Source organism: Acinonyx jubatus, chromosome D4 (genome assembly GCF_027475565.1).
Source record: "Acinonyx jubatus isolate Ajub_Pintada_27869175 chromosome D4, VMU_Ajub_asm_v1.0, whole genome shotgun sequence".
Lineage (NCBI taxonomy): Eukaryota > Metazoa > Chordata > Mammalia > Carnivora > Felidae > Acinonyx > Acinonyx jubatus.
Window position 1 is genome coordinate 89,716,740 of NC_069391.1, and position 13,893 is coordinate 89,730,632.

Sequence of the window (13,893 nt, forward strand, 5' to 3'; positions counted from 1 at the left end):
AATATTTGTAGGGCATGGGGAGTGATCCCACGGAGACAGAAGACCGGAAACAAGAGAGAAAGTAAAAATAAGAGACAGGACCCACGATGCACGCTGAGGAAGGAAAGGAGTTGCCCCAGGAAAGGAGAAGGAGGTGTGTGCAGAAGAATCAAGCGTTGATGACCCTGTGATGACCAGGTGGAGGTGAGACTAATTCACCGGCTGCGAGTGCAGCACAGGTGAGGAGGGAGAAGGGCTTGAGGGGAGGAAAGGTACAAAGTAACCCAATCGGGACCAGGAAAACAGTCCAGGGTGGCCCTCAGGGTCGTTGGAGCAGGTGTGGGTCCCCTTCCGTCCTGCACCATGGAGGCACGCCCAGGCTCCTTGCGAGGCCCCCAGTCCCCACCCAGTCTCTGCTGGGGCCACTCCGATGCCCCTGACGGCTGCTCCCGCCAGTCCCCACCTCCCACCCCAGGAACCTGCTGGGCTCCACACCCCTACCTTCCCGGCCCACCGCCTCCTTTTTCTCACGGGTGAGATCAGATGAGCAGCGAGCAGATGTGAATGAGTGCGTGGCCCTCATACGGCTCACACAGGGATCTCAAAACGCGGCAGTGCACGTTTCTACTGACTCTACCTTTTTTGGGAAAGGATTCATGAGTTGCCAGCGGGTGTACAAGAAAGTGTTCAAGGGCAGAACTGATTTACAGAGCCCATGAAATTCTGAGTTTGTCAAGCCATTATTCTAGAGAACTTATAGGGAAAAGAAAATCACTTTCAGTGGGTAATTCCGCGAGATCCTTAACCAGGGTCCCAGACGTGGTGAGAAACTCCTCCCACACGCGAGGCGCCTAGCCTGCCTCCTTGTATTAAGCCGTAGGAAGGAGAATCATTTTCTCCGACCACCTCTTGCATTCACAGCACGGAGCCCTGATGCCAGGAGAGACGGGACGACTCAGCTAAGCACATCCTTGCCCGAGTCAGCAGTCAGAAGGGCCCCGCTTCACAAAACCAGGGAGAACTTGCCTTCGATTCTGTAAAATATTAAGCATAAGAGACTCTTAAATACAGAGAACAAACTGAGGGTTGATGGTGGGGGGAGGGGACAGGGGAGGGGAAAGTGGGTGGTGGGCATTGAGGAGGGCACTTGTTGGGATGAGCACTGGGCGTCATATGTAAGTGAGGAATCATGGGAATCTACTCCCCAAACAAAGAGCAATCATAGACACTCTGTTAGCTACCTTGACAATAAATTGGGTTAAAAAATTTTTAATAAATAAAACTTTTGTTTTACATGGGTGTTTTGCACAACGGTGTTCTAGGCATCGAGCACAGGAGTTTGGACACCTACTTTACAGACGTGTAGGGTGGAGGACTTAAGGTCACCGGCTGGCCCCAGGGGAGCAGCGGGGAGCAGAACAATCATCCCGTAGTCACTTTGGTGGATTGCCAATGCGTCCCCCTCCCCAGCTAGCCTGTGACCTCCCTGGGCAAGCATGTCCCCATCCGTTCTTGCAGCCCAGGACCTGCCCTGAAAGCGAGGACTCAGTAGGTGTCCCCAGGAGCTGGGTTCGTGCCCGGTGGCACTCCTCTCTGTCACACGGCTCTCCTGGACGCCCCACGCTCAGCCCATGATGGCGCCACACTCTGGGACCTGACATCACGTGTTTAATGAGGTAGAGTCCTGGCGCGAATGTCTCTGGGTTTCACCTGTTTGCCAAATTTGGAAAGTTTCCAGCCATTACTTCTTCAATGTTTTTTCCAGGCTCAATCTCTCCCCCTTTGCCGAACTCCGACGACGCCCATGGAGGATCTTGTCCTTGTTCCACAGGTGCCTGGAGCGTGTCTGTCATGTTCCTCCACCCGTCTGTCTTCTCTCTGCCGTTAGCGTGGGTAAGTTAAGGCTCTGAACTCAAGTTCATGGACTCTGTCACCTTCATTCCCTCCTTCCTCCAGGCCCATGCAGCAGCTTTGGGGGTAATTTTGTGATTGTAGATTGTTCTGTAATTTTCACATGAGGCATTTTTCTATTATTGATTTCTTTGCTGACACTTGAAGTGGCTTCAAGAGAATTCCGAGTTCCCCGTCCCACCAGTTTTAGAACGGCTGCTTTAAGGTCCTCGTCAGACGACTCCAATCTCCACGTCACCTCAGCGCCCATGTCTGCAGATGGTTGCTTCTCATTCAAGTTCTGGTTTTCCTTGTTCTTGGGGTGACAAGTGACTTTCCGTGGCATCCTGGACGTGTGGGGTCTTAAGGGACTCTGGATCTTTGCTAGCCTTCTCTCTGTGGAAGGCACACCCCGTTGGGGTGCAGTATTTACGGTGACCCTCTGGGCCTTCTTGCACACGGTTAGGGAGAGAATCCAGCTCCCTCCCCGCCCTGCTGACCTCCTTCCAGAGAAAGTAAAGGGTAAGCAGTGTGCATGGGAGGGAGCAGAGTGACAATGCCACCCGCCCATCCCACCTCCCTTCTGCTTGTTCTGGCTCCTCTGTGCCCCTGTGCGCAGAGAGGGTTGCTCCCTCTGGGAGACCGCCTGGTTTGGAAGGCAACCCTGGGAGCCACACCTATAAAGAGGGTAATAGTAGGGCGCCTGGGGGGGCTCAATCGGTTAAGCGTCTGACTTCGGCTCAGGTCATGACTTCACGGTTAATGGGTTCAAGCCCTGCTTCGGGATCTGTGCTGACAGCTCAGAGCCTGGAGCCTGCTTCCAATTTTGACTCCCTCCGTCTCTGCCTCTCCCCTGCTCACGCTCTCTCTCTCTCTCCCCCCAAAATAAATAAAAACACTTTGCAAACAAAAGGTAATAGTATCTAATCCCTAGTTCTGTTATGAGGATCACATGAGCTAAGCATGATCCACGGATCCCGGAGCTTGTCCGAAATGCAGGATTTCAGGCCGTGCCCCGGACCCAGAGGGTGAGACGCTGCATTGCAACAAGATGCTCAGAGGAATCAGGTACGTATTAACTTAGAACACCCTGATCCAAAGTACTCTCACAAGCACAGGGGACAAGCGGTGGCCTAGGGGGACACGCACGCTGCTGTTCCTTTCCTGCAGACGGTCCTCGCCCCTGCCACCCCTGGCCCGGAGAAGCGTCTGCATTCAGCCCAGCCTGCACGGTGTAGGGGGGAGGCTGGCGGCCACCGCAGATGCCGTTAGGGAATCCCAAAGGCTGATGGGTCCCTGCCCCTCAGGCCCTGTTTCAAACGATGACAGCTTTATGCGATGTGAAGTTTCTTCGAGAACACTTTCTTTGAGGATTAATTTGACCTCGCGTCCAACAACGAGTGGAAATGTCCTTGTACGTAATGAGTCAGAATTTGTCAGAGCCTGGAGCGGCACCCAGGTAAGCACACGCCTCCCGCGGCGGACCGACCTCGCACGGTTACAACAGACTCAGGCGCGCCCCGTCCCATCCCGCCGTCGTCCTTGGAGTCAAGAGCTACTGTCGAGGGACATCCTTTCCGTCTTTGTTACACAAAGAAATCTGCTTCGCATTAAACACAAAAGTGTTTTTGGACGATCATAAAAACGTTCTATGACATGGGCGGAGCATAGACGGCCCAGAGCGCACGCAGCTCAGCCCCTGCGTATGCAACTCGTCTCTGCTCTGGTGCTCCAGGGACGTGATGCAGATGTCTGGGAACGGCAGCAAGGGATGGAGGTTACCAAAGTTCACACCCTCTCTTTCCTGCTTGAATGTTGACGTGGTGTTGGAATAGATTCAGAGCTCATGGAGCGAGCGAGAGAGAGAGAGAGAGAGAGAGAGAGAAGCAGTGCTTTGCTTTCTGGGTGGCAAGGTGGATCTGAACCCAGGTGGGGGATCTGTTAGCACCCCTTTGCAACCTGTGCAGTTGCTTCTGGCCAGGGAACCATCCGGAAGGAGACCGGAGCAGCGGAACTCATAACGAACGCAACGTCTTAGCACAGGCTGGGGTGCGCGGGTGTGCGCGTTCCCACGGAAGTAACGGGAAAGCCGCTCAGAGGGGCGTCAGGGCCGGGTTCCAAGCCAAGTGCCAGGCGGCCACTCCCGGCTCTGTCTGTGTCTCCCCAAACCACAGTCTCATCATGTGCAGCGATTTACAAGAATTTCCTTTCTCTCCGTCCTTGGTGTCCCACTGGACACCACCCTCTGTGTGGAGGCTTTTCACACCCAGGTCAGCCTCCAGCAGCGGGGCGAGCGCGGCCTCACTAATGTCGGGTTTGTTTCCACGGGAAATAGAGGCCCGTTTACTCTGGGCCTCGGGACACAGACGCCGCGTTTTAGGTTTTCGGGGCTGACCCTCCGTTCGTGAGGTGTCCTCTATGCTGCTGTCCCTGCTCCTGGGACCGGTCTACCTTCCCAAACAAATGTAGAGGCCAGGCTCTGGGCCTCGGGTGGTCGTACAAGCAAATGGGCGGGACATTCCTCAAGGAGACGCCGCCCATGTCGTTAGGAAGAGGAAGGAGGGAACCAGAGTTCCCGCCTGTCCCGCGTGACTGCCGGGCTCCCGGGAGCTGAAGGCCTACTGTGCGTGCTCCACGGCCGTGGCTGTCTGTCGTGTCACTTTGTTCTCACAGAAGAGGCTGGAGGAAGCGACCACCAGCTGCTGGTAAAGAGGGGGCAAGGGGGCCAGCCACCGGCCGTGGAGCAGGGCCGGGCAATGCTCTTGGCAGGCCCCGTGAGGCCGAGCTGCCCAGGATCGGGGCCCGGCTCTCTCGCGTCTCCGTCGATCACTCCAGCCGTGCAGGCTTCACCCGACCGTCAGCACAGAGCCCGACGTGGGGCTCGAACTCACGAACCGTGAGACCATGACTTGAGCCGAAGTCAGGAGTCGGACGCTTAACCCCCTGAGCCGCCCGGGCGCCCTTCATGTTATTTCTGAACATACATGATTTATCAAGAAAGAGGAACTGAAATCAGGAGGAGAATCATGTTGTCCAACGTGGTTAAAAGACGTAACAAGTAAGAGTGCATCTGAGGTAGTTCAGTCCTTCCGTGTGTGGAACCCTGATGCGCAGATAAAAAGATAAAACGAGTGCCCATTGGCGTCAAAAGCCAAACAGTAAATGTAGGTTAAGGGTTAGAAAGGAAACATTTTAAAAACCCTTTGCTTTGCTGAGTCTGCAAATGTCATATTCCCAAAGCGTGACCCGGAACTCTCTAGAAAGCGGACAAAGCGGCGGCCGCCTCTCTCCGCCCGCCCATGAGGCTAAGGCCTAGAAGATGCGCGGGAATGTCTAGGGGAGGCAAAGGTGTTACAGAAAAGGCTTGTTTCTTCCTTCTCCTGCTTTCTCTCCCTGTATTTATGTGCCAGACAGGCTGACGGGCACCAATGGACGCAACGCTGATCAAACACCCACCCAGTGGCTTACAGACCATCGGGGAAACCGTCAGCTTGTCAAGGAACTGACACAAACAAACGTAAAGTGACAAAGAGGACGAGTTCTAAGAGCGGGAGGTATATTCTCCTTTAACAGCCGGGGGGCGGGAGGGGCTGCAGGGGAGCCTCGGCTCGGGTGGGGGAGGCAGGCCCACCGCCAGGACCGGCCGGGCCACCGGCCAGGAAGGGGCAAGGGGTATCAGAGCAGACCCCGGGGAGGGTGCAGCCCTGCCCAGGGCGCTCACCCGGGGGTCCCGACACACCTGGAGGGGGTGAGGCAGGAGCCCCCAGCTGACTTCAACACGCAGCCAAGTGCGGGCAGTGCAGCGTGAGCTGGAGGGAGGCGGTGAGCACCGGTGGGGGGTGGGGGGTGTGCTGTAAAGAAGGGCAGCCAGCTTCTGGAGGACCCGGGGAAGGGCGCTGTGCCTCCAGCAGCTGGCTGGGACCATGATGTGATGGCAGGCGCTCGCTCGTTCTTTACTCTCACGCGGCCTCCTCTCACTGCTCCCAACCTGTCCCCTGGGACCCTCGGGCCTGCACACTGGGCTACGCCCGCGCAGCCACACCACCGGCTCCCCTAGAACCTCTGTTTTGTTCCTTCCACGGCTGCATCCACGCTGTCCAAGAGGAAGCCCCGCCCCCTGATCCGTGGGACAGTCGGCAAAACGGTGGGGCTGCCGAGCCTGGGAGAGGCTGGCCGCCGCCCCCAAACTGGTGCAAACCCTCCTCCCCACCTTCCACGCCCCTCGGGGGGAGCCCAGCTGCTTCCCCCATCTCTTGCTGCCCTCCGGGACCCTCTGGTCTCTGCCACTTCCTGCCCGTCTGCTGTCTTCCCTTTATATCCTGCTCATCCCCCCTCCCCCACCCCGCATCACTCACTTCTGGGAGGTCTGTGCACAGTGGGGCGGCCAGCCGCTGCCGTCATTCCCTCCAGGGGCCACGAAGCTTCCCTCACGACCGGGCGTATCCTGCTTCGTGTTATCTCTGACCTTACAGCCATTTCCTGGTCTACTTCCTGCTTTCTCTGGGGCCGGGCACCTTCCTTTATTTTTCCTTATTTTGCAGCTTCTGGCTTCTGGGCCCTTGGGTTTGCTAGAAAGCGGACTCCCAGACGGCTGGGGTGACGATAGTAACGTCCCGAACGTATCTGGTTCCTTTCTCTGAGAAGCTCCCGTACATTCCACGCGTGTGACTTCATCCGCCCCAGCGTTTCTGCAGAGCGGGGAAGTGACAGGTGTTTACAGGAGGGCACAGGCCTTAGCAATCTCTGCACCGCCACGGGGTGAGTCACAAGGCCTTAAATAGAAGCTGCCGGAGTTGTAACTCAGTTCTGTCTCCCCTCAGTTGATCGGCAAGGGCTTGTTTCACAGGCAAATGGATGTTTACGCCCGTCAGAGAAGCATGGCCCCAAATCTCCGGTGGCTCACCCACAGACATCAAGATAAAAGTTGTATTCTTTTACCCCGTATGATCGGGCCCCGTGTGGTATCTGCTTCATCTGCGACAGACCTCTCCCCCTTTGTGAGGCCCTCAGCCCTGCCCTCTGTGCTCCTGCTGAACCGTCTGTAACTCACAGGCCCGTCGCCGCGCAGAGATGTGCTGCCCGCGCCTTGGGAAAGCGGCTGGCTTCACTCTGTCTTCATTTTTTTTTATTTTTTTTAAGGTTTTTATTTATTTTTGTGACAGAGAGAGACAGAGCATGAGCAGGGGAGGGGCAGAGAGAGAACAGGGAGGCCACGTGGGGCAGCACACGGACGTCCCCCACTCACGAGTCAGGGTGACTGACAGACGTTCACAGGAGAAGCATAGACCCCTTCCCTCACCCGCAGCCCCAACAAGCCCACCCTTCTGGGAGATCAACCGCGGACGACAACCTTCTCCAGCGTCCTCAATCATGTGCAATACTGGATCGTTCAGGCCCCCACAGGGGTTCCTATGACGTAGCTTCCTCCCACAGCCGGTCATCCCAGTTTGGACAGAGCCACCCGCCGCGTCCCCTCATGGCCCGAGTTACTCGGTCCGGGCTGGAGGGTGGGCTTTGCTGCAGGTACAGGAGGGGCAGGGGGGACGGCCGGTGCTCCCTCTGCCCGGCAGGTGCATCCTGGCTCCCATCCCCCCCGCTACACACCTCTGGACCCAGGCCACCTGCTCTCCTGCGAGCCCGGAGGGATCTTTCTATGGTTCTGCCTATTTTGTGATCACTACCTTCTATTTCCATTTCTTCTTTCCGTCAGAGTAGCTGCCTTCCTCCAGCTGTGAAGCGGGAGGTCATTTCAGCCTCGGGCTGATGAGGAGTCAGTGCCACCCTGCGCGGTCCCTCGGCCAACAGGCCACACACAACCAAAGATGCAGGAACAAAGGATGCCTCCTGCTGGGTGACAGGCAGTCGGTGGGGACGGTTGCCTTCCGCGGGCGGCGCCTCTCGATGCTCACGGCGAGCACCGTCCCAGAGGACGGCAAGCGGTGTGGGGTTTGGCACGCCCGGGGACGGAGGCGAGCTCAGTCCTTCGGCCCAAGGACACACATCACTTCAGGCATCGCGTGTCCTGATACGGCAGGACCGTCTGTAACCCTGGCCGCCGGGGAGGCAAGTGTTAGGGAAACAGAACGCTCCCGTCCGCTAGGACATCTGAGGGGCCCGTCCCCACTCTGAAATGGAGACGCCTCACAGCACCTCAGCCGCTCCAGCGACGGGGAAAAGGAAGACCGATGAGCCGCGAGTGCAAGACGCCGTGATGGGGGCAAGACTCATACCTCACCGGTTCTCGTGATTCTGAAGTCCAGTGAGGTGACTGGGTGAACGCGTTCGCAAATGACAAGGCACCGCACAAACGCAGGCCGTGCGGAAGCTCCCCCCCGCTTCGGAAGAGCGGAGCTTGGCCTTCGTGAGATCTCGGGCCAGCGGGGCCGGCGTCCGGCGTCCAGCCCTGTTAGTGCGTGTCCCTCCTGGCTGCCCAGGCCACACCGGTCCCTGAGGTGGGCACGTCACTCCTCCCGGCTCTGGCCCTCGGCTCTGACCTGCTCCGTTTCCAGCAACAGACTTCGTATAAGAGGCGCTCAGCGAGGTCCCCGGGGGGCCTGCCCTGACGCGGTGAAGCCCGCCCGAGCGGCACCAGCTCCGGTCTCCAGCGTCCCTGAACATCTTCGCGAAGGACCAGAGGAGAAGCAGCATCCAAGAAAGGGTCCGTTTAAACAGCTGCTCCTACAGATTGTAGCCGGTCGTTGGGGGTGGGGGCAGACGTGGAAAGTGGGTCGTTGTCCGGCCAGGCCCCCTTGCCGAGGCACATCTCACTTGAACCCCACGGGCCCCTCGCCCTCTGCAGCGAATCGCTTGCCGCGTCCGGCAGCTGCCATTGGTCAAAGCACGTGGCTCCCCGCCAGGTGGGATCACGTACGGTGCGTATTTATTTCCGTGCAACTGGATTCCAGCCAGTGTGACAGCACAGAAGAAAAGTGAATGCCTCTCTCTGTCCAGTGGGGTCCAGTGGGGGCATGGTGGCCCCAAAGGTAGCTGGGGCCAGGGCAGGCTGTGCACCTGCTTGCGAACGGCTCCCTGAAGAGCAGGGTGGTGAAGTCAGAGTGCAGGTTTGTGGCAGGTTTGTGGGTCCTAATCCCACCGAAGGATGAGTTGGTGACAGGACCTTGAGTCTGGGGTTTGCAAGGCGACTTTCCCGTGCCTCCTTCAGGAAATGTGACTCAGTGGCCAAGCTGGTGTTGGCGTGGCTCTCCCTCCCCTGTCTCTCCCTCCCCCGCCTCCCTTCAGATGTTGCCTGTCTCTTGCACGCTCAGGGAATTAGGGCTCCCCTACGACGCGGACGGCCACTGGAGCAAGAGATCCAAAGGCATCTGAGTTTAGAGTAAAAACAGCCCAGAGCCGGGGAGACGGGTGGGTGGTAGGATTCGGCGGCTAACGCAGAGTCGGCAGGAGAGGAACCCTCCCGGAGGGTGTGGCTCGTGACCCAGAGCGTCTCCTGTGACCAGATGCTGCCTGGAAGATTCTCCCAGATTATCTCAGGCTTCCCCACCCCCACCAGTCTCCCGGGGATGACAGATTCTACATGTGTGTGCCTGAGGTGGACCCCTGACATCGGAGACGCATCACCGCCCCCCGTGTGTCTACGAACGGGTCGCCGCCCGCGGGAGCAGAACCCAGGGCCAGTCAGCCCACCGGGCCAGGCAAGAAGGTGACGTTCACAACAGGCTTTACAGGGAAAAGACGTTTCTCCCTCGCGTGACGTCCCTTTGGAGGTGTTTCTCCTTGCTCGGACGCCAGTCGGCAGTCAGGAAACGAACTTCAGTCTCAGAGAGAAGATTCTCCAGGTACTAACGTCTTTTCATGTTTGGACAGTTAAAACAGGAGGGGGTGGGCCCAGTGCTCTAGTAACGGGGAGGGGGCAGATCCCTCCCAGCCCCCGCGTGTGCGTGCATTTGTGGTCGATGACCCACGGAGTGACTAAAACAGAAACATTCTGTCTCGGCACGTGACGGGGGTCAGCTCAGTCCACTCGCTCGTGCTGGGGACAGTCGGGTCAGAGGGCAAGGCCCCCGCCTCTGTTGGTGCCGCTTCCCTAGAAACGTGGGGTGGCCTGAACTCAAAATTGTCATAGCTCTGCCAAGCGTGACAGTGGAACGAAATGCCCCCACTTGGGACCGCTCGGGGTCCAAGCCCCTTCCAAACGGTCCTTTCCCAGTCTCCCGCAAAGACCCCACAGACTCAGCCACTTCTCTCCTGTGAACTTTCTCTCCCCTTCCTTTTCCTGAGTGCGCTGCTCCCCGAGGACGCCGCCTCCCCAGCCCCCCCCTTGCCGTGGCTGCGAATCGTCTCCCTCCTGCCCTTAGCTTGGACCGAGGGGCCAATGGTTCTCTGCAGGTGCTTTGCTGCTCTGGCAGATGGGGAGCCAGCCTCCAGCCCCCGGGCAAGGCTGTGATTCCCATGCCCCCTTTCTTCTTCACCCACGAAGGCCAGGCTCACCGCACAGGTTGACTCGGAAACGCACCTGCTGGTGGGGCCGCTCAGCATGACATACGGTGACCTCGGCACGTACAGTGGAGGGACGCCGTATAGCCGTCATGATGACAGAGCCGCTGGCCGGCTCCTTAAGTCATATCTGTTCAGGGAGAAGACACCATGACTTTCTGTGCTCTGTCTCCACCTCCCTTTTAGGTGCAGCTGCTACGAGACCCAGCTGTGTGAAGGGGCGCTTCCCTCGGCCTGTCTGTGCCCCTGATGCAGGCCCTGTGGACCTCATCCTCTCTATCTGCCCAGAGGGCCTGTTACCTAGCCGGTACCCAAGGGGGACGTGATCAGACAAGACACTGCCTGCACCAATGTCAGTCTTTCCGGCTGCGGAACAACGAGGCCTGAGAAATTAGGCCACCCTCCGGCACTGTGTGCGTAGGCACCTCCCCGCCCCCGGGGGTGCATACGCTCTGGAAGGGACCCGCTCCAGGAGCACCAAGTCTTTACTGGCACGTTCTAGGTGACATCACAGTGCTGGGCTCTGGAGACGTGATGGCGAATGAAAACAGGCCTGGTCGGGGGGTCATGCGATGACCATGTAGGGAGACAGGGGAGGGTTGATAGCAGACACGTGATCGGGGAGTCCGGGGCCGGAAGACAGGGGTGATGGCGTGTCCTGGGGGACAGGCGATGAGGACGAGAGGAGAAGCAGCATGAGAGAGACTTTCTAGGCTGGAGGTTTGGCTAGGAAGGGTGAGGGAGAAGGGGGTACCAGGGAGGGCCTCCAGGTCTCTACTTGCGTAGCAGGATGGGTGTGGCCAGCACACGGTCCAGTGCGGAATGTGGGAGGGTAACAGGTGTAAGGGGACAGATCGCAGTGTGGTCTTCAGGCTTCCTGCTCTAAAGGAGTCTTTGACCTAACTAGGTACTGAAGCTTTGCGCATTCCAGACTCTGAGGATTAGTCCGGCACGGTGCCAACGTGCACATAGTCTGCAAGTCAACAATAGTTGAAGCCAAGAGAACACAAAGATCTGCAAGTCGCTGAAACCTCGACCTGAGGCGATGTGGACAATGGAGGTGACTGTTGGCTCACACACGGAGGGCAGAACGGCTAGGGGGTTGGTAATCCCACCATGACCCAAATAGCCCATCTTTCTATCTCTCTGCTCTGCGTTCTCAACATTTCGGCCGGGTGTGCAGGATGTGTAGGGCACAGGATGGCCGGAATCGAGCCGCCTTCCCATCTCAGTTCAGCAGCCGAAAGAGGAGAGGTCCGCTCCTCCAGGGCCGTCCAATCAAGATTCAGGAAGATGGTTCCCCATAGCCATCCCCGCAGAGGCAAGGCTACGTCCCAGTGGTGAGGGCAGATGCCAGACTAGGGAGGGTGACCAGCGCCTGGGGGTAAAAAGAGGAGAATTAAAAGTGCAGACGAGTCTTGTGAGAAATCCCTGGAAATGCAAAGTTGGGAGATGGTGCCTGTAGAGTTTTGTCATTTTGCTCCTGTTTCCGTTTCGTAAGAGACGCTTGAGGCTGCCTCGCATTTTCCTGCAAGAACCCAGCTGAGGATGTGAGGGGACAAGGGACCCCAATACTGGGTGGTATTGGGCGGAGGGAGGCACTGAGTGGCTTTATAGGAGGGCAGCTCGTCTCTGGATAACAAGGGGAGGAGGCAGGTTGTGTGACTCTGCATGGGGGCAGGTGCGCTGGATGTTTAGGGGATAAACGATTTACCGTCTGGTGGCTTCTATCTTTCTCTACCAAGGGGGATAGGAGAACATCAGAAGAGGCTACACACTGGTGGGTTCCTTGCCTGGGCTCCCAATAGACGTCATCACCATTTCTCACCGTGAGTTCTGAGCCATCTGGCAAGTCAGTCAGAGGAACCAGCATCTGCGGCCAAAACAGCACACGCGTGGCTGATGAGGCCGACCTTGACGACGCGGTGTGTGTCTGCAGTCAGGTGGGCTGGCTGATTCTCAACCAGGAATCAGTTGACTTAGGGAAGCAGTGATGTGCTGGCAGGGGGAGCCCACGCCAAGATAGTTGAGGCAGACGAGGTGGCCTGTAGTCATCCGAACGGACAGGAAGTGCTCAATAAATGGCAGAAACAGGAAAAGTTTGACCCCAAAGCTCTGAAACAATTCAGAAGACTTTATCTAGATTAGCGCCAAGATCACTCTGTGCCCAAGACGGAGCCATTGTACCCGTTATGCATGCCTTCAAATAGTTCACCAAGAGTCCTCAATAATACGAAATAGAAAATTTAAATGCTCCCCAAATAATTTGAAGAACTCTAGAAATATCCCAGTTTAAGGGAACATTTCCTCCCATCGGCACGTTCTTCAGGAGAAATTAAATTCTCTGACAATTTCAAACCCAAAGACCAAAGGAAGTAAAGACCAAAACCAGATCACCTTGTCCTCGTCATTGAAAAGTGCAAAGAAACTAAAGTCCCCCTCAGTACCTATTCTGCTTGCTATCAGTACACGGATCTAGGGGCCTGAATGCCATTCATTTGCGTGAAACCGGGGCTGTCTCTCACTGGAATTGATGTAGAACCTTGCAGACCTCAGAATTTGCATTCCCCAGTGCCAAACCCATGACGTGGCTCCTTGTGGAAAAGACGAAGGGCTTATGGGACACACAGGATGATCAAGGATCTGGCCTCACACTCACCAGATTTAGCAAGCCAGTTACCAGCCCCCAGAACAATAACCCATATTTCTGCAACCATTCTGCATGTCCCAGAAGCCCGCATTTAGTTTTGTTGGACATGGGGTTGCCTGAGGAAGTGAGTCCCAGGCAAGTCTTGGTTCTTACCTCACCAGGAAGACCGTCAACGTGTCAGCTGCCCAACGTGCACCCCCGATAAACTCGGACGCAATTGGGAGAAATGCCATAGTTCATTCTGATACAGCACATTTGCCAAATCTAAAAAAAAAGTCACCCATGTGAACGTGGTAGCCAACCTCCAGATGACCCTCACTGATCCTTACCTCCTGGTCTTCACAGTCATGGACATGGGTCCCTCCCACAAAGAATCAGGGCTGACCCATGTGACCAACAGAAAGTTGCACAAGTTGATTTCTGAGTCTAGGTCATAAAGGTCTAAACCTCTGCCTCGACCTCTTGGATAGATTGTTCTGGGAGAGAAGCCAGCTGTGATACCTATGAAAATGGTTAAAATCTAAAAACAGAACAAACCAAAACAAAACACACCTGAAAATGAAATGCGTGTGAAGATGTTGAACGATACAACTGTCGTTCGCTGCCGGTAGAAGATAACCACGGGACTACGGTATCGCTGGGCAGGCTTTATTTTTCATTGAGATGTAATTTATGTGGAATAAAATGCACAAAGCTCAGGAATACAGTTTCATGAATTTCGACAGTCGTATACACCCATGTAACCACCACCCCGATCGAGCTGCAGGCCATTTCCCTCTCCCCAGAAAGTTCTCTTAAGTCCCTCCCGAGGCAACGTTCAATCACCCCCTCCGGCGGTAGCCATCATTCTGAGCGCTCCATGCATTGATGAGTTTGCGGGATGGAATCATCATACAGCACATGCTTTTCTGTATTTGGCC

General features: G+C 56.6%; 1 long non-coding RNA gene across 1 annotated transcript; it reads right to left on the reverse strand.

Moving 5' to 3' along the window:
- Positions 1–8,820: 8,820 nt before the first annotated feature.
- Positions 8,821–13,320, reverse strand: LOC128312262 (uncharacterized). Its single transcript, XR_008291333.1, has 3 exons — positions 13,254–13,320; positions 12,152–12,438; positions 8,821–11,701 (listed from the first exon to the last, which is right to left on the reverse strand). It is a non-coding gene; the product is annotated as an uncharacterized LOC128312262 (long non-coding RNA).
- Positions 13,321–13,893: the final 573 nt, after the last annotated feature.